The sequence below is a fragment of the Cygnus olor genome, chromosome 16 (genome assembly GCF_009769625.2).
Source record: "Cygnus olor isolate bCygOlo1 chromosome 16, bCygOlo1.pri.v2, whole genome shotgun sequence".
NCBI classification, from domain to species: Eukaryota; Metazoa; Chordata; class Aves; order Anseriformes; family Anatidae; genus Cygnus; species Cygnus olor.
The window spans coordinates 6,527,340-6,549,381 of NC_049184.1; the positions used below are offsets into that span (position 1 = coordinate 6,527,340).

Here is a 22,042-nt window from a genome sequence, read left to right on the forward strand (position 1 = left end):
TAAATCCTTCTGGGTATAGTTTGAGAATGTCAAATACTCTAACAGCATTTTCAGTCAAATACAGACAAATTCAGAGATCAGGCTAGAGAAGGAATTTTTCATGAAGTTGATCCTCTGTCTGAGGTTACAAGACTTCATACTGCACACATAAAATTGAATCCATTAAACTAAAATTTCATTTGAATGAAAGTGCTGTGTCCTTGGTTTGGATAGTTATCTGATGAGTAAAAAGCCACCATGTTTTATGTGGCTTTTTGTTTGTGCTTTTTTCCTCCTTTTTGGATTTAAACTTGGTTTTCTTCTTTCCTCTTACATCATTTCTTGGTCTAAAGTAGTAGCATGACAGCAACAAAGCTATCATTCAGCAGATGATATTATGGCTAACATCTCATCTCAAACCTCTTTCATAAAGTGGTAAGCTTTTTTTTTTAACTCTTCTCTCTTCCCAGCATCCATTCTACTAATGTATTCGGGCAGTAAATTAATCTTCCTCCTGCTTTTTAGGCTGAACAGACCTAGAGTTCTTGTAGCTTCCTCTCAAGAACCTGTATTAATCCCCCCACCCCCCCTTTTTTTTTTTGTAACCTTCTGATTAGTTTGTAGCTTTGGGGGATTTTATTTCCCAAGTGATTTTTATATCTTATAGTAAGGTACTTTACAGAGCTGTGTGCAGAATAATTTGTGAACATCTCCCCAGTTGTATGCAAGGAGTCATTTCCTAGAGCCTGATCTGGATCTAGATTTGGTGCCATTCCCTTGAACTGGATTGAACTGGGTTTGGAGATGTCTGTTGTTAATAAACATAACCAAGGTTTAAGTCTTGTATTTATGACCTTTAAGAGTTTGGATTAGTTTGGAATTTTTATATAAGCAGGTTCAGTAGCAGTGGTTCAGGGGAACCTCCAGGCTTGGAGTACTACTAGTGCTACACAGCAATGTCAGGTGAGCTGGTACTTCTGTTTCCAGGTTAGCAGGGTGAGTATATTTCTTAAGGCGGGAATGAGAACATAAGAGCTAAGGGTATCAGATTAACAGTCCTGGTGGTCTCTGTTCACCTTCAATAAAACAAGCCTAGAGCCCAGTAAGGGATGGGGGGTAGTTGTAGATTCAAACTATTAGTAAAAGGGGCTTAAGAAAAATCTCTTATTAAAGTCAGTCTGTACGACCTCTACCTGTCTGCATCTTTTTCCCCAAAGTGAGCAGTCTGCTCAAATTTTAACACATTATGGCATGAAAATACAGGTGTCTATTGTTACAGTGTGAGGCTCTAGCAATAAAAGAACAATTTTCACCTGTGCCACAATCGAGGTTTCCAGGGCATGATACACAAGTTATTTCCTCATGATATGAAGTAGCACTTCGTATCTAAGCACTTAATTCCTTGACTGCAAAATAAGCAAAACTGGCAACTAAGAAATTGCACACAGTTCCCTATTTGTTTGAGCCATGGGGCTGGTGTCTGCATTACTAATTACCAGGGATGTGCTTCCAGTCTGAGGTACAGGCTTAGCACCCCAAAGCTTCAGTATAACCCTGGAGCTGTGTCACAGGATGGCTATCTTGTTGCTCTGGTCTAGTAGCAGGTGCTGAGTTTCATGGTAAGTGTACCCAGATTCTAGCCAAAGTTCTTGCTGCACACATCTTGGCTACGTTGTTGATAGAAGGTAACTTCAAAGCTCCCTTAGGCACATTCAGGCAAATTTAATTACAAGAAATGTGCATGACAAAAACAGTCTGATACTCCACAGCTGTTACAGATTTCTTGAGGGTGCAACTAGTTCATATCTTTTAACAAAATCAGGTGTGCTAACGTGGCAGACAGTGGCAATGTTTTGTTCTAAATATACATGCTGGCATTAAGCAAAATAGACTCAGGTTTAGCTATGCTAATTGCCTCAGCCACTAAAAAATCTTTTTTTTTTTTTCAGTAGCAAGGCTGTTTCAATTTTCTAATATAACACTTTAAACAAAAGGTTGGATACTTTTCTACAGTTGAATTTGCTCCCCTGAAAGTTTCTTCTATTACGGAGCTCTGGTATTTAGTAATTCCAATCTAGTCTAGACTTGTTTTTTCTGAAATAATAAAAAACTTGCAAAACTTCCAGGCTTTTCTTCCTCATCAAATAAAATTAGTAAGACATTTCACTAGCATTGCAAACACTGATTCATTTATAAAATAAATTCTAATGTACTGTTAGAAATGAAACCCACCCTATGATACAAAACAAACAAACAAAAAACCACCAAAAGCACTACGAACAAAAATGTCACTGCCAGTTTGTTAGTGAGCATGAAATGGAATATTTCTCTTCTATAGTTATGCTGGCTCCTTAGCATCAACAGTGGAACAAAATATGTAATAATTGCCCCGTAGAGATCTTTAGCTAGTCAGTTGAAACAAGGATAGGGCGATTGATTAGTCACAAACACCAACCCAACAACAAAAACGAAATAAAAGAACACAACTGAGAAGCAGCTTGTTCTAACCTGCTTGGTGTATTAGTGCATTTTTAGCATATTCGTTCTAGCTTAAAGGCCCCGCCTCCAAACCAGGCATTTCATAAACTTCTCTGACTTTTCTCTCTATCTTTGCATAGAAAGTCTTCATGCATTTCAATATTACATTCAAGAACCTGAGGGAACATGGAGTAGAATTCAGTAATTGCTTAAGAACTTAAAGCTAGCCACCAGCAGTTAGTTTTTAGCTGCTGTTTCGTAGCTGGCAGAATTTGCATTAAGGCTTGTTACATAAAATTGTATTGTAAACATGTTCTGCAGAACAGGTGAAGCAGCTTGAATATCAATGACACTTTTTTTAACTCTTACAAGAGTCTTCCCCAATTTTATGTAGCCAAATCAGCTGTTTTTTTTTTTTTTTGGGGGGGGAGGGGGAAATTGTACAACAGTGGCTGCAGAAGGGGTTCCTGGGGACATACCTGGCACTGGTCCTAGAAACAATGCGAGTGGTGGTTTGAGGGTGTGACTGCAGAATCAGTCCTGGGAGGGAGTTCAGAGGTTGTTCTAGAAAAGCTTCTAGATACAAGTTGGTGTGTTTTAGAAAGGCTCCTGGATGTCTTCCCACCAAGTCCTAGAGGCGCGCTGCTTCTGGGTGATGGTTCCAGATGTGAAGCTAGAGATGTCTCAAGAGATGATTCCTGAAATTATCTTAGTTTTTAGAGGTGGTGCTTGAAAGTTATTCTAAAAGTGGTTCTAGATCTGACTCAGAAATCAGTAGCTGAGAAATGGCTTCTTGGTGCTCTAATCACATCCCAAATCTGGGTTATTTTTATTGTGATTGTTACAAGTCCTATCTGACTTCGACACCTTACTCTGAGCACTTCAGTTTTCCATCAGTTACTGAGCAGGTTTTGGGTTTTGTCAGTGTGCTTTTGAGATCTGATGTTTGCTTGCAGTGTGTATCAATTTTTGAATGAGTCTGGCCTCCAAACAGGGTTACTGTCGCGTGATACGGGTACTGCTGCATGCAGGAGTGTTCAAAACCAGTTTGTTGTCTCTTAAAGACAAGCTAGATGCTATTTGTTAGCATCCTTGAAATGCAGAAGTGTCTTCAAGGACGGGCTTGTTTTCAAAGGCATCGTCTGTCTTTCAGATCACTATTATGTAAACTTGGCTCTTTCCTAATAAGTCAGTCATGAGAATAGTCTGGGTTGGTTTGACCTTGTGAAATGCTTTTAAAAAGCATCTTCAGCAGGTCCTACAGCAGTGTCCTAAATTTCACTATTAAAAAGTTACGCTAAATGAATTGTTCCATTGCTGTCAAACTATATGAATGTGAAGACTGCTTCTTTTTGTGAGCTGCATCAAAGGGGGAGGCCAGTTTTCTGTTGTTTCTAAAAGTTTTGGAATGAAGCTTGGGAAGCAAACAATGATTATGAAAAATAATAGCAAACAATTAAGTACTGCTTTGTTAAGCAATTAATAATCCTTTATTTGGCATACTGTGGCAATGGAAGATTGCTGGTTTGCTAGATCCAAGTAACTGAATTATTTGTTGGGCTAAACATTTTATTTTGTAAGTACATAAATTCCTAGCTGCAGCTAGGAAGTTGATTTGATATAAGAGCTTATTTATTAAGTTACTGCTAATGAGAAGGGACTTGACTAAAGTTAAAAATAGAGCACATTGAACTTGACATGAACCTTAATATCTTTTCCAGCTTTTACAAGGATTGTACTGTGAATTGTGTATTGTTTAGCTGGTTTATCGCTGATTAAAAGTATTGAAATAAACAGTACATTATGAAATAAAGCCTCTGTCATTGCTTTGTTTACATTTTGGATATCTTATCTAAATGTTACTTTGCAAATTCGATGCAAAGTTCAAGTTTGAACGTGGGATTTCTAAGACTTATGTTTTCTAAAGGCTAAATATATTGTTGAAGACGTAAAACAAATGAAAAGTCTTTATTGTCAAAGCCTAAAACAAACTTTTGTTTACTTAGATGCTGGATAAAAACAGTGGTAGATCAGATATTTCACTATGTGGAGTTTGTTATACAATATTAAAGACATTTCCAGTATTTGAGCTTAGTTCTACATAGATCTTTCTTAATTGTGCTTAATATAAATTCATTTATTGACTTAACTGCCAATTTATGAATTCCTTTATAGATGTGAGACTTTGATATTGTGTAACACAATTTTGCAAAGCTTATTGCATGAAGATTTGCCATGCTAAAAAGAGTACAGTGGTCTTAAAGTATAGAGAAAGACAAAGATCAAATCTATGGAACAGTTTTTGTATGAGAAATAAAATTTACCAGAACTTCCACCATTAAGAATACATACTGATCCATATGAAATAACCATGGGTGTAATGGAAAATCAAGATGAAGAAAGTGTTTTGCTTTTCAGCCATTTCATTTATTTCCCTCCTATTTATCACATGGCAATTTAAAAAATAAAAATAAAGGTACTTTTACATAGTGTGGAGCTTAACTGCAGAACTTGCTGCCACAGAATATTACAGCTGTGTTGATTTTCATGGGTTCAAAAGCAATTCATATACTCGTAGAGGAGAAATCCAGCTGCTGGGAAACTCGGTCCTTGTGAACCAGGAAATTCCTGAGCTGGAGATTATGAAGTTTGAGAGAATGCTGAAACAGTGATATGCTTACCTTGTTCTTTCTAGGCTTTCCTACTGGCTTTTGTTGGAGAGAGAACACTGTGCTAGGTAAGTCTTCTGTTTGACTTGGTTGTCCAGGGCTACTTTGAGAACTGATCCAGAGAATACACTGATAGTAAGGGGATTTGGAGAAGGGATGAAATAATTGCAATTCCCTTAGAGAAATGTATTTTCTTCTGTTCTGTATTAATCTTCTGTTCTGTATTAATAATCTACAATACTTTATAGATTATATATATATGCTCTTATCCACCTCCCTTAAACTGAGGAAGTATATGGTATTACCTGTCTTCAGTGCATTCTGTAGTATCTAAGGCTAGTAGGCTCCTGGGGATACCTGGGCATTTAAAGAATATTGCTCTTAAAAGGAGTGGGATGAAGTAATAACATCCTTTTGTGTATATATTTGCCTTCAGTTCTTAATTTTCTATCACTGGTGCCAAGATTTTCTTATTTCTGAAGTAACTGATGATGTAAATGCTTTGCTCAGAACAGTGCTTCTGAAACAGTGGTGTTGAAATGGAGTTTCTCAGCTAAAGCTGTTTGGGCCCAGAGTGGGTATGATGCTAATCATCAGGGCGTGGTTTTGTTTTTTTTGTCATAACTCAGAGTAACCCATTTAGCCTTCAGTACTCAAATAGATAACTATGTCAAGTTTTATACCTATTGCTGAAGAGTATTGAAACTGATAGCATATCTGGACATCACCTCTTTCATAGTCATCTCTTTTGGTAAGCTTAGCCTCTTTACTCTGCAATTTAGCAGGATGGTCTGTGATAAAATTCAAGTGACTTGGTTTGGCTAGAATAAGGAAAGGTTAGAGCAAAATGAAGAAAATGAAAGGAGACAGTGAAAGGAAAACCTTTGGAGAAAGTTCTTGCCTAAGCACAGAAAAAAAGATTGTTTCGTTTCAGATAGCTGTGCTCATTAAAATGTTCCTAAACAATGATTTACAGACAGATACCACAATGAGGTAAATAGTATGCAGTGGAGAGAAGGGATAAATAACTTTTGCTCTTGACTGGATGGAGACATATGTCTAAGCATATTGTCTGTCATAAATCTACCTACGATGGGGAAAAAAACAACTATATCACAGCATTTATATCTTGAAAGACAGAATTAATGACATTAGGTTTGTTTCATACGCTCTTGTGTTCCCTCCATACTATGCCATGTTTATCCTGTTATTACGTGTATGATGTCATTTCCATATGTGAGAATCTGATGGAAGCCCAAGAGTTGGTAAGGTTTTGTAGCTTTCTGAATCTTAATGGATTTTTAGGTACACTAAAAATGCTTAGTGGGTTTTAAATAGAATACACTGAAGCTATGCCATGCCTAGAGACAATAATAGTGACTTTTCTGCTAAGAATTAAGTTTGATGAGGCCCAGGAATATAAAGTTCTGACTGATGTACGTAAACATAACATCCCTTTCTTTTAAGTGCAATGTTGATATGATGTACTGTCATAGAAATTCAATGTGGTGTTTTGTTTACTAACAAAAAACCACAGTATAAACTACACTTGATAGGTGATACCTTCTAGTTTTGCAGCATAAATACATGACTGGTGCTAATTGGTTAGGTACCATGTTTGACACACTCACCAGATGCTAATTGAAACCTCCTAGTACGTGAGTGTGACTGGATATTAGCTTTAAAGCTTAGCATCAGGTTATCTGCAAAATTACCTGCAAGTCTGCTAAAAGAGAGCGTGACTTGTTTAAATTATGGTGGATACATCTTGGATGTCCTGTTGGCAGACAGGACATGCTCAAGCTGTGGTTCCCCAGCTCATGGTTTTATTGCATGTAAGCTACAGTTCAGTTGATCTTCTTGGGTGGGAACTGAAGATACAGTGCGCTTAAGAAAAAGTAGTAGTATTAATAATCTAAAAAAAAAAAAAAAAAAAAACTATCCTGATGGTCCCTCCAGTGCTCTGTTTAAAAATACATAAAACTGCTTCCTAATGTTGTGAAACTATGCAACCATTTAGTCATTTATCTATAAACAAGGAAGCAACTGGATCTGAAACAAAACATTACAAATGTTTTGGGGACTTGAAGAAGATGGATGTAATCCATTCTTCTGTTTTTGGCAGTCACTGACCTCTTGTATTAACTTCCACAATGGTTGCAAATCTTTCTAAAATTACTTGGAATTTCTGTGCTAACGATGACAGTGTTATTTTGGAGAATTCTGTAGATAAACATCAATGTATGAGACATGCTATTTGTATAAACAATTTAAGGAGCATAACTGGTTTTCTAATTGGTAAGCAGCTATTACCAATATACCTTCTGTGTGAATCCTTGAGAGGTTAGTGAGATTTATTGTACAATTTCTTTTTAATGAAAGTGAAGGTTTTTACTTCTTCAGGAGAACATTAGAAAAAATAGAAGCGCAAGGTTTTCATGCAATGGAAATGGTTGGTAAAGAATATAAAATTCAGTACAAAAAATCCAGAGGGCATTGAGAGCTTTATTCAAAAACATTCTGGTTTTGCTATTAAATGGAAAAAATCCTTGATGGTAGGAATAAATGTTGTCATCAGGAATATATAGTTCGTTTCCAGTAAAGATGGGAATATTAATGGATGTATGCAAAATATAAAGGATTTGTGAGACTAATAAAATATACTGTGATTAAAACAGTAGTGAAAAGAATGTAGTGACATCTTGAAATTAAGACAAAGTGGGATTAATTGTAAAGTCCCTTTGTCTTAGTAACTCATTATAATGGTACCAGTTTATCACAAGGCTGCAGTATATAATTCTCTCATGATAATGTGTCACTGAAAATCATAGCGATGTTATGCTAGCATCAATCTAAACCGTGCTGACAAAGCAGTTTGAGACTTCTGTACGGTGAAGGTTTGGAAGGTCTCTTAGCAAAGAGATTCCACAAGTTGTCTGGAACCCATTCCAGTATTCAAACTCTTTGAAAATTGATATTTATGTTTTTGGAGGTAGTAAACCCTGCCTCTTGCCCTTTTGTTGTAGGACTCAGAAGTGAGTCTGTGGCACTCTAGTCTGTAACATCTCTATAGGTGCTATTTTCCATTTTGCATAGCACTGAAGAAAGACACTAACCCATTTCAGCTTAACTTGTAAACAATTGATCCCTGAAATCTAACATTTGAGCCTAACACTGACATGCAAAACCACATTACAGCTTTCATTTTTTTGCAGTAGGTTTTAGCAGGTGCTTGTGTTACAACCATTGGAACACAGAGGATGGGTAATATTTGAAATACAGTAAGATAATCTGACTGTACAGTGGCAAAACAAATTATTCTAATTTGAGAATTATTCTGTTCTGTCCTTATTTTGCAGTTCAGTTGAAGGTAGTCCATTAAGCTTTGGTCAGTATGAAAGTGAAATACAGGAAGATACATGAAAACAAGTAGAGTAAAGTGGATTTTTAGCTAATGAAATCCTCAGATAAGCTATACTGTAGATACATAACTGTCACTTCAAACTCTGCATGCTAAGCATTAGCATTGAACTAAATGAAGGCCTCTTGCTGCAGTACCAAATATACTGTCTGTGTACATTCAAATTTATTCAGAGATGTTAATTACAGCATTGAGCTAGGAATACCTCCATATTTCAAGGTCAAATTGTGTTTTAGAAAGGTCCTTTTTGCATTAAGTAGCTCTTTTCACTCCTTACAATGAAGCAAAAATAGTACGTAAGCACTGATACCGTGCATGGAAAACTAAACTATTTTGACTTCATTTCTTCAGTAACTTCCTTTGTTTTCATTCTCTGATCTTGTAGTGCCTCTTCAAATTTGAGTGTCCAGTTATGCCAAAAAGTCAAGAAACTTGATTAACATACTTTTATTATTATTAGGTTAGAGGGTAACAGGATCAAATTTTAAAAGCAAGGGGAATGTGTGTGCGTGGCTCTTTGTTTTTCTTTAAAAAAAAAACAACAACAAAAAAACCACAAACAAACTAATTTAATAGCCTGATGAAAAGAGATACTGAGTAGACTTTTCAAAAGCACTCTAACACATCAGGCATTTAACTCCCATTGAAGCCAGTTTGTGTGAGTCTGTGCGTATGTAATCGGAAAACCCTTAATGGATAGCTGTCTTCCCTCCTCTCCTCCCCCACCTGCACTCAAATACTTTTTCAGAAAATGATTCTATGTGCTTTTTTTCCTCTTTAGTTGTGGATTTACTAACCACAGGTTTTGTTTTGTTGTTTTTTAAGTAAACTTGGTAGTTCACATTTAAAATGCTAACATATCCAAAGCTTTGATTAAAATCAGTGGGTTTACAGTGTTAAATAATACATTTACTGACATTAATTCTATAGCTTAGTTCCTGTGGAAACACGTGAATAAATGTCCATAAGTACTGCATCTGCTGAGTAGCAAAATGTGCCTACGGCAAGTCGATGTGATTTATGGACTACATTTCTTTCCAGCTCATGTGTCGCCACCCCACTATTGGCTGGTGTAAATATTTCCAACAGTTAAATCAGTGATTTAAATGCCAGTTGAAAATCTGCTGTGAATGAATAGTCTTAATCGGAAGTTGTGGTCTGTGATAATCAAGACCGCATTTGTCTTGTTTACTCCTCATAGAAAAAAAAAATCATCCTAATTTGTATGTAACTGAAATTCCCTATGTACCTTTACTGGGCAAGGCAAAGTTAGGATACGAGTCTTTGAAAGAATTGAATTCTCCATTATAAAACCATTTTATATAGGTGTATAGTAAAGCAAATGTATTTACTGAAATAGTAATGTACCTTGGAGGTGATACAAGAGACATAAGTGAATCTACAGTAGGGTTTTTTTTGTGAATTGATGGGTGCCAGTCCCATGTAGACACAGCAATGTGCTTAATTATCTACGTGCAACTGGGGTTAAAGGGAGAGGTGTTGAGTTGGACAGTGATTTTTAAGTTTTTTTGAATGATTTCTGAACATTAATATTTTCAGTGTAACTTTTTTGTACACCTTTAAAAAGAGAATGGAAAAAATAGAACAAAAAAAGGAAAAAAAAATAGAAAAAAGCGTTAAAAAAAAAAAATTGGCTCTCTTTGCCAGCAAGGTTGGCATGTGGAACAGGACAGAGCAGATGGGAACATCACTTTGGCCACTGGTCTGTGTGCTTTCTGTATTGGCTAGCCCCTTTTAGCACTACTGGGCGAGACCCCCATCTGCTGTTTCAACGGTGATCCTGAATGGGGGGGGCAGCCTTCGCTAAGCCCTTGATCCTTCTGCTGCCTCCTGTTTTCAGAATGGGTGGGGCAGTATAACCTAGAAAAATGTCCCTGTTCACCAGCTACCGGGCTGCCAGGCGCTTTAACTGCTTCATAGCTGGCAGGTTCATAGGCAAGCTGCTCCTGGTCTTTATAATACAGTGATAAAGCATGTTCTGTCCTGTCAGCATGGAGGAGCGGTGCAGCGACAAAGCTTGCTTGGTTAGATAAAATACTTGAGGATTTTGGCAAGTGGTTTAAAACACAACTGAGCATGTGCAAAGACTTTAAAGGCACTTACCATCTGTGCAGAGCAGCAAGATGAAGTTTAGCTTGTTTAGAGATTTGAGCAGTTTCTTTCCTAAAACTTTTAACTTCTCAGATGGAATAAAAAGTTGCATTTTGTTCAACATAATTATCCACTCTGTTTTTAAATGTCTGAACCAATTTTATGCAAGTCTTCCACCAAACATAATTCTGAGGGGTGTGTGAGACAGTCATCAAAGAATTAGAACATGCTTCTGTGATGGAAAATGTTAGGCATCCTTAACCACAGTGCCTGCATAGGTAATGATATGCTTTAGTATATTTTTCTATTTCAGGCAAAGATGCCCACCCAAAACCAACAATGTTCTGTTCCTTCTACTACATCAATTTGTCAAAATGAACTTTCATTGAGCAGATCCTCCTAATTTTAGTATGAAACTTTGGATGCAATGTTGGCTATATCAAGGCTATTTTAAAGATGAAGTATATTAAGTTGTGTGTGTGTTCATAAATAAAGCCAGTGGGGCCCATTTCCTAGACAAACAGATGCCCTTGCGGGGAATGTCTGTTGGTGTGTGGTTTTAAACATTTTCCAGCAATCCTTTCCTTCCCCCCACCTCCTGTTTGGTACTTCAGATTGTACAGTTCTTATTTGTGCACGCAAAAAGCAAAAATAATGCTCTGCTGTGTTTGGTACAGGTCTTATTTTCATGACCTGTAAGTTTCACGTCTGGAAGTGGAAGAAACTGCAGCTGTTTGGCTTCATGTGTAATGCGAATGTGGCATGTTTGTAAAATATTTTTTTTTTAATATCTTGAATATTACAGGTGAAAACAGCTAATTTCTAGCTCGTCTTGTAAACAGCAGGTATAGTCTTCAGAAACTAGAATAATACATGCTGTAGACTTCTGGAAAAAGCTTGCATGCTTAACTCAAACGTGTTTTTCCTAAATGGAGTCAGAATAGGACACTGTGTGGATTGGGTGGAGCCTCGGAGTCTCAGAAGGATTGAGATGTGCTGTTAATTCAAGGGCAGTCTCTCATTAGCTTTATGAGCTGCATAATAAAACACATAATGTAAAAACTGTACATTTTCCAGGGAATTGCATAAAGTTTAGTAAAGGATCCTCAGAATTGTTCATTATTACAGACACGCTGCTGCATCATTTTCAATCTTTTTGCTTGAAAACATGATTATACAGACTGGTTAATAGGATACTTATGTGGTGATCTAGTAAACACTCTAAATGTTACTCAAGTTTTGTAATTAGTGTATTTTAGGAGACAATGTTAGAAATTTCTAGTGTCTTCCCATCCCCCAGCTTTTGAGCTCAGAGGAGTCTAGTTTGCTTGCAGCTGCAGTGGTAGGCATCTTTCAGGAAGTGACCTTGGCTTGTATTAATCAAATTCAGAACACACAGAAAAGCTTCTTGGTAACATGCTGACTTGATGTAAAATTTTATAGCATCCATTTTCTTTTAAAATGAGGCCATCTTATAAAAAGGGAATTTATTTGTGGTACTTCAGTTTAAAAGAATTTCTCTGAAAAGACATGGTATTTAGAGAAGGTAAAGAAACAAACTAACTGCTGTTTTTACTGAGAGGAAAATACCTTTTTATATATGTAATTAAGTCTTAAATTGCTCTTGGCAAAACTGTTTTTTTAACCTACCTAAATTGTGAAAATAGTGTTATTTGAATTTTTTTCCATTGGTGTCTTATCCTTTTTGAGCTAGAGTAAAAAAAAAAAGCCTGGTAGTAAGGTCTGATCTTAAGATTTTCATGATGCCTTTAACTTTTTGATGCATTCTAATCACTTACTACATCTTTTAACAGCTCTCAAGGCATTAAGCTTAACCACAGAGTTGCTGTATTGAGCTACTATGCCTGTTTGCATAAATTGAGAAAAGAATCTACTTGTGCCTGTTTAAGAAATCACTGTTGTCTGATTCCTGGAGCAGCTTTGAAGAGCATTTGCATTATTTCCTTCGTTGTGCCCAAAACTATTTTGTGAGTTGGGTTTATAAAAATGGAAGATTGCTTGCAGTATTTTCAGCTGGCATAGTTGTTTCGAAGAATGTCTGTTTATGTCTTTATTCTTCCTTGGGACCTATGCAGAGGGCTGAGACCTGAATATCTTTCATCGTTCTGAAGTGCTGTGAAAGCCTTGAGATTCTTGGGCAAGATAATTTCCAAACTGCATGTTTGTGGAGAATTAGTAATAGCTGCCACCTGACTAATGTTTTTTTTTTCCCGTAGGTTGTCATGGGCATAATCTCAAACAATCTGATATCTGGTTGTTTTCAGAGTTTGAAAAACTAAGTACTGCTTTACTGACATCTTCAGCATAAACCTCTTATGCATGTTGATAGCATGTTTACCCATTTTACCTCTTCACAATTGTATTCTGATTGAGATCTCTGCAGAAGGATTAACAAGAGTATGCTAAGATACATGTTCTCAAGTGTTTTCTGGCTTTACTGTTAGAAGCTGTCTGTTTTGGAAAGCTTAATTCCATGTTATCTACCCTGTAAGTGTATGCCATGACTTGCCATTCCACTTGGTATCCAGTCAGTTGCCAATCATTTACTTCAGGTCTCTGCTTAACCCTACCCTTTTCTGCTGCCTTAGGATACTTAGCCTAACAGATGTCTTAACTACATGTTTTACTCCTCTTCGTGCTGCCTTTTATTATATTGTGTTTATTAATGCACCAGACCAAGAACTTTTTTGTCCATATCATCCCTTAGAAAGCTTTTAGTCCTGTTGCCCAGAGTATGCAAGGCCAATGAAGGGGTGATGCATCCCTTGCTATCTGCTTAATTGTAGCTGACACTGGCTTTCCAAGACCAAACAGAATGCAGTCATAGGTTGCCATTCCCCTGTTATTCAATATTACCCGTCTTCATTCAACATTTTTGTCAATCACCTAGAGGATAAAATTGGGCACAAATTTTGGGATACTCCACCACAGACTGATGCATTGAGTCAGTAGTGCCTGTGATGAAACTGTGTTGTTTGTGATGGTAATTCTGACTCTGGAAAGCTTTTGTCATAATTTTGTCCATTACAATTTTACACCAGAACTGCTGATTAGGGGATGACAGAACCTAAGATTGTTAATGCAGAATGGAGGCATGCAGCGGAACGAGAAACCTGTTCCACATTCTTTCTCTAGCTCCCTAATCCTGAAATGAGTGGAGACTAGGATGTTTCTTGTCTTTTTATGTGCCAAAACAAGAAAAGCTGTTTAAAATGTCTGGTGTCCAGACCATTCAGATTCTTTTCTACTTCTGTGGCTGGATGCGGGTTAACCCACAACTACTCCAACAATTAACTCCATCCCAGCCAAAGCCAGAACACTAGATGATTGCTCAGAAGTGCTCATTGATATACTTACTGTAGGACGGGAGCCTCTCTTCATGCTCAGTCATATCTGAGCTTCTGATTTTATTAGTTACTAAAACTTATTCTGGGCAGCAGAATACAGTATCGATATGTGAGCATTACTGTATTGGTTCATGTTCAGGGGGTGCTGTATTAACTGCAGAAAGTTCCTTTCTTCGTTGCCAAGAGTTTCATAGAAGGAAATACCTTAATTCCTCCACTGAGCAGACAGTTAAAGGACTTGGTGCTACTTAGGGCCCGGGTCTGAAGGTCTGGGCTTCTCAGGATGCTTCTGTATATCCTGGTGGGCTTCATAAATCTAAGGAACTGATCTTAATCCAGAAATTAGGTCACCTAATCATTTTCATTCTGGATTTTTTAAGCTTTACTGTATTTTGGGGGACCTCTACCTATAATTTATCTCTACATTTCTATCTAAGCCATATAAAACTTCATATTGTAGTTTCTCAGCTGTGGAAGACATATACCCATTTAAATTCCCCTCATGGTTCTGGCCACGATTAATATTGCTGTATTCCAATAACTTTGTGTTTTGCTGGTCAAGCTACCCCCTCAAAGGATGTCTGAATAGTTACCATATTTTCAGTGCTGCCAATCAGTTGCTCTGCATCTCTCACCAAACCATCTCAACAGGAGCCCTCTTCTGTGGATTGCACACTGCAACATACATGGTGTTTACACAACATAGTGAAATTTGGGACAGGCACCCGAGGCAGATACTGTAAGCAGCAGTACCAGGGAGCAGTGGGATCGGTCCCTCAATCAAACGGACCAGAGGCTCCTCATTGCTGTTACTCTGCCAGTCATTAACAAATCCTATAATGGGGTTTGTATTGTCACATGTATGGCAATCCATGGTAGATGACCACCTTTGAATAGTGTCTGATGGGGGTTTGTAAGTGCTTTCATGTCCAAGACTGCAGAGCTGAAGACTTTTGTTCAGACGACGAGCCACCCGCCCATCCACTGTCTGTCCTTCTCAGGGTAGATGGAGGGTGACTTTTGGGGGGGGGAAGTCCTGAAGCAGAGAAGTGTCTGTGGTGCAGAGGCTCCTTGGGCTGCCCCACGCTGCTCTGTCGCGGTACCCATCCCCGGCTGCCCAAGAAGCAAAGCAAACCCTGCGGGGCTCTGCTGCACACCCCAGTCCTTTCTGTCCATTCTGCTCCACTCTACCGAAGTCACCCTTTGCTCTTTGCTGTCACTCGTACTAGGGCCGGTTCAGAGCCCTTGGGACCCCGCCTAGCAGCAATCCTGCGGGGCCGAGAAGCCCTTGGGTCGCCCTGCTCCCTATTTTTTGGGCTCTTTTCCACCCTCCTCACGACCGGGCGGCAAGGAGTTAAGCCAGGGCCGCGGTCCTGGCCGCCGCCGCCGTGCTGCCATTGGGCGCGGAGAGGTGAAATGGAAACCAGGCTAAACTTTTGACCCCGCAGCGGCGGTGGCGGAACGCCTTCCCCGGGCCCGGAGCCCAGCGAGGGCTTCCCCCCCTCTCCTCTGCCCGTCCTTCCCCTCTGCCGCCGGGCCGGGCCGCGGGCAGCCGCCCGGGGAGGGGGCAGCGGGAGCGGGCCCGGCGCCTGCGGGCCCACGGAGCGGGAAATGGGGGGGGGGGGGGGGGGTCCGGGGGGCGCTGAGGGGACCTGGGTGAGTGCTGAGGGGGGCTCGGAGTCCTGAGGGGCCCCCTGGGGTGCTGCCGCTCCGGCTCCTCGCAAACCGGTCGGTGAACGACGAGTCGTCCGTTTGGCAGTTTCCACCATGGTTTTGTGTTTTAAAAAAAACAACCCAAAACTCCAAATTGATGCTATCACAGCTAATTAGAAACTAGGGAAGGGAGGATGAGTCATCGGACACAGCGGCGTGCTGGCTGCAGGGAGCTCTGCTGATTAATAAACGGGGGTTGGGCTTTTTTTTTTTTTATTAAAAATGAAGTGGTTGCTGTTTACTGAAATCTGAGGTAAAAATGCCTCGTTAGTTCACAAGTTGTTGTGTTAAGCGCACATTTACCTAGCTGTAGCTGTTTTTCTGTTCTCGTATATCTTTTTTAAACAAAATAATTTGTATTTTCTCGACCTGGGAAAGAAGAAGTGCCTGCGCAACGTCACTGCCAACTTGCAGAATGCTGGTGTCCCATGGTAGCCATCTTACAGATTTTTATTTGGGTAGGGTGACTAACAAATTCTGGAGCCAATTAGCGTGCGTGTCACTTTCATACTATGCAGATTTTGGCGCACAAAAAAATCAAAAATATCTGTGGTCAAGTAAATTCACCTTCCCTTTGTAGCTTTGCCAAACCAGACAAATTAAATCAGCATTACGTTTTCGATGAAATATGAATACGAGATTTAGTTAATCCACGTTTCTTTCCCCTCAAACATGTCTGTCTTTTCCCTGACAAAAGAATAGCTGACTTGGTTACTTTGCTGTATCAGCTGCCATTTTCACCCTCCCCCGCTCCCAGGCACAGGTAGCGGCCTGCTCTTCTGGCTGGGGCATTCAACTCACTGAATTTTAAGTGCCACTTAATCAAGGAGTCACTCAGCACCTTACTCAGAGATAACATTCAAAACTCTTCCTCAACAAAGAAACTTGATTCCCGACTACTTCAGGCTGATGTTTTCACCTCTCTGGTGGCTTGTTCTTGCAAATAGTTTCGTCAGATTTATGTAGTGTGTTCATTTTCCTAATGAGAGATTAGGGCTGTGATCTGTTTTTTTTTTTTTTTCTTTTTAAATTCAGTACATTAAGCTTTTCGGGTGTGAAGTGTTTAGTTATGGCAGCGTTAGGACAGTAGGACCAGGGAAGCGAAGGTTTGGGCCGGGATTCTTGAGCGCTGTTCTCGCTACAGTTTTATCTGGGAATTGAGGGAGTCTCCTGAAGCATTGCCAGCGGCATCAAGGGAACAATGAATATAATATGATTAATAGCAGATCCCCTGCCCCCTCTTGTGTGCAATTCTCCTTGCAACAGCAAAAGAAACATGCGCTTGTAATGATAGTTGGTGGCCTCCCTGTTTGTTCCAGCTAGTGTTCCCGAGCAGCAGCTATTATATAGTTTATTTTCTCCCGCTCCCTGTGATTCTTTGTTCTGTCCTCACTGTGCCTGTGTGCATCTTGTCTGCTTCTCATTGTCCGTTTCATGACAGTTCATCTGCCTTCACAATGGAGCTGCACTGAAGTCACAAATCATATTGCATATCACAGTGAAATAGAATTAATGCTCTTCTAAAAGAAAGAGGAGTGAGTAACAATTGTCAGGAACTCAGAAACGCTTGTGAACTCTGTTTCTGAAGTGCCATTTAAGTGTCCCTGTCTGAAAGGTTTCTCTTGAACAGTGGCACGATTGCATCGGGGCAGTGTTGGATGCACATGCCTTTTAGTGTTAGAAACAAGTAATCTCTACAAACATTAATACCTATGCCAGAAGCACGGTAAGAAACCGGCAAAAACCAACCAACCAAACAAAAAATGTCTTTGCAGCTAAAGAAACTTTAACTTCACCAGATTTGTACATCCTGTAACTTCAAAGTATCCTATTTTGGGTAAAGTGGCAACAGGCTGAAAGTGAAGTGTTGAACATGAGGACGGTAAAACCTTTATTTCTAATAAAAATAGCCAGAAAGAGGGGTATCAGAAATACTGCCAGTGCAGTTTTGTAACATAAAATCATTAAATGAGTACTCTCGGACTGAAAATAAACTGCTGAGTTCTGTACTGTTTTATTCTGCATGTTTATTCAGGGTAGATTTTGAGGTTGGTTACATCTATCAAGTTTCCTCAGGGTGAATTGCCAATTGTTTGGGAGTTGCACTTTTAGATTTTTTTTCTTCACCATTTCCAGACTGTGAATTGGAAATTTGAAAAGGAGAAGTTCATGCCAAGGTGTTTTCCTCTATTATTTGTTATCTAGCATAAACAGTTCCTATTGTCCTGTTTTAGTGAAGGAAGGGTGGATGATTTAGAGAGAAGACTTTAGAGCACAGCCTCCCAAATGGGAAAATGATTTTATATTCCAAAACTCATTGTCAATACTTCTGTAGTCTATTTCAAGTTTCTGCTGGCTCATCCTCCTGAGTTTCCTGGCTTTCGTCATGGAGTTGCATGGTGAACTGCACTTGGAAATCTCGTATGAAAGCTTGTCATTTCCACCCAAATATGCTCCTAACTGTAAGTGCAGGCACAAGTGACACTGGAAAACAGCAGAATGGTAGTATTTGGAATGTAAATTTTTGTTTGTTTTTAAAACATTATCATTGTATCTCTGTCTTCTCTGCTTTTATTTACATTTCAGTTAGTGGTGAAACTTAATATCTGCAGTCCAAGCATTGCATGGTGGGATGCAATAAGCAGCCTTTTTCCCTCCTTCATCCTCGATAGGTCCATCTCTGAAAGCAGTCTTGTTGGTATCCTTGCCGCAGATCTCTAGTGATGAGAGAACTCTTGGTCCTCTGCAACAACAATGGGTTGAGTTTCTGGAATGAAACTCCTCCCTCTTGGAAGAGCTGTGTTGGGTGTTGTGACATAACCTGTTCTGAGATGTACAGTGATCAGGTCTAGAGGTCCTCAGAACATTTTCAATGGACTTTTAAGTCCTGTTTTGCTCTGGCCTTGGAGCAGATTTATAGTAGCAACTTCTTGAAAGACAATAAATAAAATCAGTGTATTCATTCTCTCATCTTCTCTGCCAGCATCAACTTTTTTTTTTTTTAAATAAGTTCTCTTGCATGCAGTTAGGATATTGCAAGATGAAGAGATGCAAAAAAAAAATAAGCTGTGGACATATTAATTCCTTTAAGCTTAAGTGTACATACCCACTGTCTCATTTCTTTGGCACAGAGTTAGGAGTCAGTGTCTACCTCAATGTCTATGATTATATATATATATTATCTTTTAATATACAAAACAATGCAGAAATCATAGTGTTTTTCAGATAGAATAAAGTGGTGTGATCGTGGTGAAGCAGACTTCCCACTGTGAGTTGTGTGTGGCCTTCCACACTTTCTTGAAAAATGCAATAAATATAGGAATTGGTTCCTGTAGCTGAAAGGACTTTTTGCTTTCATAATTTTCATAGGTTGCCTTATCTATACTGCTGTCCTTCCTGCATGTCTGTGGGTTGATATGCCCTTACAGTCAGGTTGTTCCTAGGTTCTGTTGTAGTTTGAAGTAGTCTCAGTTTCTCAGACTACAAGGACGGTAAATAGTAGCTTCGCTTACTGATTTCTACTGAAGGAGCAGACCAGAATACTTACTCTGCAGTCTTTTTAGAAGAGTCTGCTTTATTTCCAGCACAGTTTAAAACTGTTTTTAGGTTGGTTGTTTGGATGGGGTCTTGGGGATGGGGGTTGGACAAGACAGGATTGTTCAAAGAAATTCCACATGCTAATGCAGAACCCTCTCTGCCATTCACATTCCAGTTTTCTTTGTGTGTTCTGGAAAGCTCTTATCTATCCCGAGTCATTGCTAGCTCTGATTTCTCTAAACTTTCATTCTGATGTTTAATGAGCAAACAGTGCTTGTCCTTTAGGATGATAATCAGTATAACCTAACTGGTTATTTCTCAGCGTATGTGGAATTTCAGTAATAGGCAACATCCATGAACAGATGCAGGAAGGAAGACAGAAGACTGGCTGAAGTGCTCCATAACTGTTGAATTCAGTCATTTGTGGTATGTAGTCTGCTGAAGTCTGTATCTGGAAGGCTAAGACAACAAAAGAGATCAACTTTACAGTTTGTGGTATTGAAATTTCTTCATGATGCATCACTGCACCATGTCTGTTGTTCACTCTCTCCAATCAGAAGTAGAAGTGCACATTTTTTTTTTTTCAAGATCAGTAAATTAAAAAACACAACACAATAATACTTTGAATAATAAGGCCATAGTCCTTATAGCTGTCAGTTTTCAATCTCAAGGTATAAATAGGGAGTGTCCTGCTAAGTCAAGGATTGGACAAGTGTAAATAGATGCAGAGCAAAAAGGGTTTGTCAGCAAAAGTGGTGTCTTTTGTCTTGCTGGCTCCACATGCTATTGTAGTCGTTTGGTATCGATGCTGTGAAAACAGAGGACAAGTATTTTTCTTTTTGGGTGTTACTACTTAAACATATGCCCATGACCACTGGTGGAACAGACAACTGTAAACGTTCCTTCATAAAGCTCAAGGCTGTGATGTGATAGAGAATAGGAAAATGAGTAATTCCTACCTATTTTTTTCCCTAGGTTTAACTTTATCTGTCCTAGGGAAGAAAAAGGGCCATGTGTTTTGAACATGGAAAATTACAAAAGCAAGTTTGTTTTATTTACAGGAAGAATTTGTTATGTCTTACAGTAGGAGAAATAATTGTGCTTTTTATTCAATGCCTTTTTAATGTAATTATAAATGGGGGCAGAACTGAATTATTCTGGCTATGCAAATGAAGGAGGAAGGGCAATTGTGAACTTGGTAATGGTCACTGTATCCGCTTGAATTGATCTCTACCTGTAGTTCATATTAAAAATACCCCTTTAGATAGAGGCATTTCTCATAATGTTAATTTCAGGATTTTTTAATTAATATTTTAAAATTATATGTAGTGAATGTATTGATAACTCTTCTTTTTTTTATTTTCCAGATTCTTATATAGAATTTTCATTAGGTGATTTTTTATTTCAAAAGCTGTCATTCCCCTTCTCCTCCCCACAGCACTGTTAAAGCAGGGTAGACAGTTCTGTCTATTTGCTTTGAACTTCTTTTATTTTTCACATTACTTCCCTGCCACCCATGTAATGTCATCCTCCTGGGTCCCATGTCAACATCACTTGCCTGCTGTTGTGACAGTATTAGAATTGGGGACTTCAGTCAGTAAGGAATCTGTTTTAAAATACTCTAAATTTGAAAATGAAGAAAATTAAGATCAGTGTGAAGCTTTCTTAAGGCTTTTGTAAGAGGCAGAAGAGAACATTTGGAGAGAGAATAAATATTTGAGTTTTGCAGAAGCTGAATAACAGAGTGTGGCATAAGAACAAACTGGAGCCTTGTGTGTTTTATGGGGAGGACAATGGGGACAGCCTAAAATGAAAAGCCAATGCATTTAAAATTGATAAAGAAAAAAGAATTTTACTTACACAGTTAGCAGGCATGTGATATCAGACAAGTTATTTGTATACTAAAAAGCATTTTCCTTTTTTTTTTTTTTTTTAAGTAGGAGAGTACCTATAGTTAGTAGAATTTATACTTAAAGAATATTCTGTGATATTTATTAGTTTCCTAGTAGTTCCTGAAAACAAACCCACCCTTTGGTAGATTTGTCTTCCCACCCTTTTCTACTCCTGCATAGAGCAAGCCTGGGATATGAAGTGGCGTGATGAATTCTACGTTCCTTTGTTAAAATGGGTGTTGGTAATGAACACTCCAGAGCCAAAAACGCTATCTTGTTATGAAGGAAATCACAGTTCTCTTTTCTTTTCCTGTTATTTTATGATTATATAATATAAATGTTAATAATGTCCCTTTAGATGTTCAGAATACATTTCTGATCTTTCTGAAAGTAGAGCATTCAAAGTTGTAATTCTCTTCATTCCTTGCTTTTACAGTCTGTCAGAGCAACATTAATACTGTTTAATGGCACTGCTTTAAGTAACTTGTCATTCATGCTAGCCTCATAGTGTTCTTCAGTTCAAGTTTTCTTAAAGTTTCAGGTTAACCTCTGAGAAACTTGGAAGGCTGCTAGTCATTTATTGGCTCAGAATTTAGGAAAATTTTACCTTGCTTGGCAGTGAAATCAAAATTAGTCTTTGCTTTTAGACACTTAATTCTGTGTCTTTGAAGTGCAGTCATAAAAAAATCACCCTTTTTACAGGTGTTTTTAAAGACTTTTTTCTGTCTTATAAACTAGCAGAACTAAGACAATTTTCGTTAGTAGTGTCTTGGGCTCTCTGAGGAGAAGCGGAAGAAGTTCTGCCCTGCTTGTACTTTCTGACAGTTATTTGTCAGTCCTGAACCACTTCAGTTTGCAGAATGGTGTTTGAAG

General features: G+C 38.6%; 1 protein-coding gene across 7 annotated transcripts in view; it reads left to right on the forward strand.

Annotated features, from left to right (window-relative positions):
• The window catches only part of NCOA3 (nuclear receptor coactivator 3), an 84,647-nt gene that overhangs the window by 14,033 nt on the left and 48,572 nt on the right, over positions 1–22,042 (forward strand). For 4 of the 7 annotated variants that reach the window (XM_040575799.1, XM_040575802.1, XM_040575797.1 and 1 more), the window contains exon 2: positions 5,153–5,194. The exons of the other annotated variants lie outside the window; for them this stretch is intronic. The gene's annotated coding sequence lies outside the window, so the exon portion shown is untranslated. The remainder of the gene's footprint in view (positions 1–5,152; positions 5,195–22,042) is intronic. 7 annotated transcript variants of the gene reach the window in all.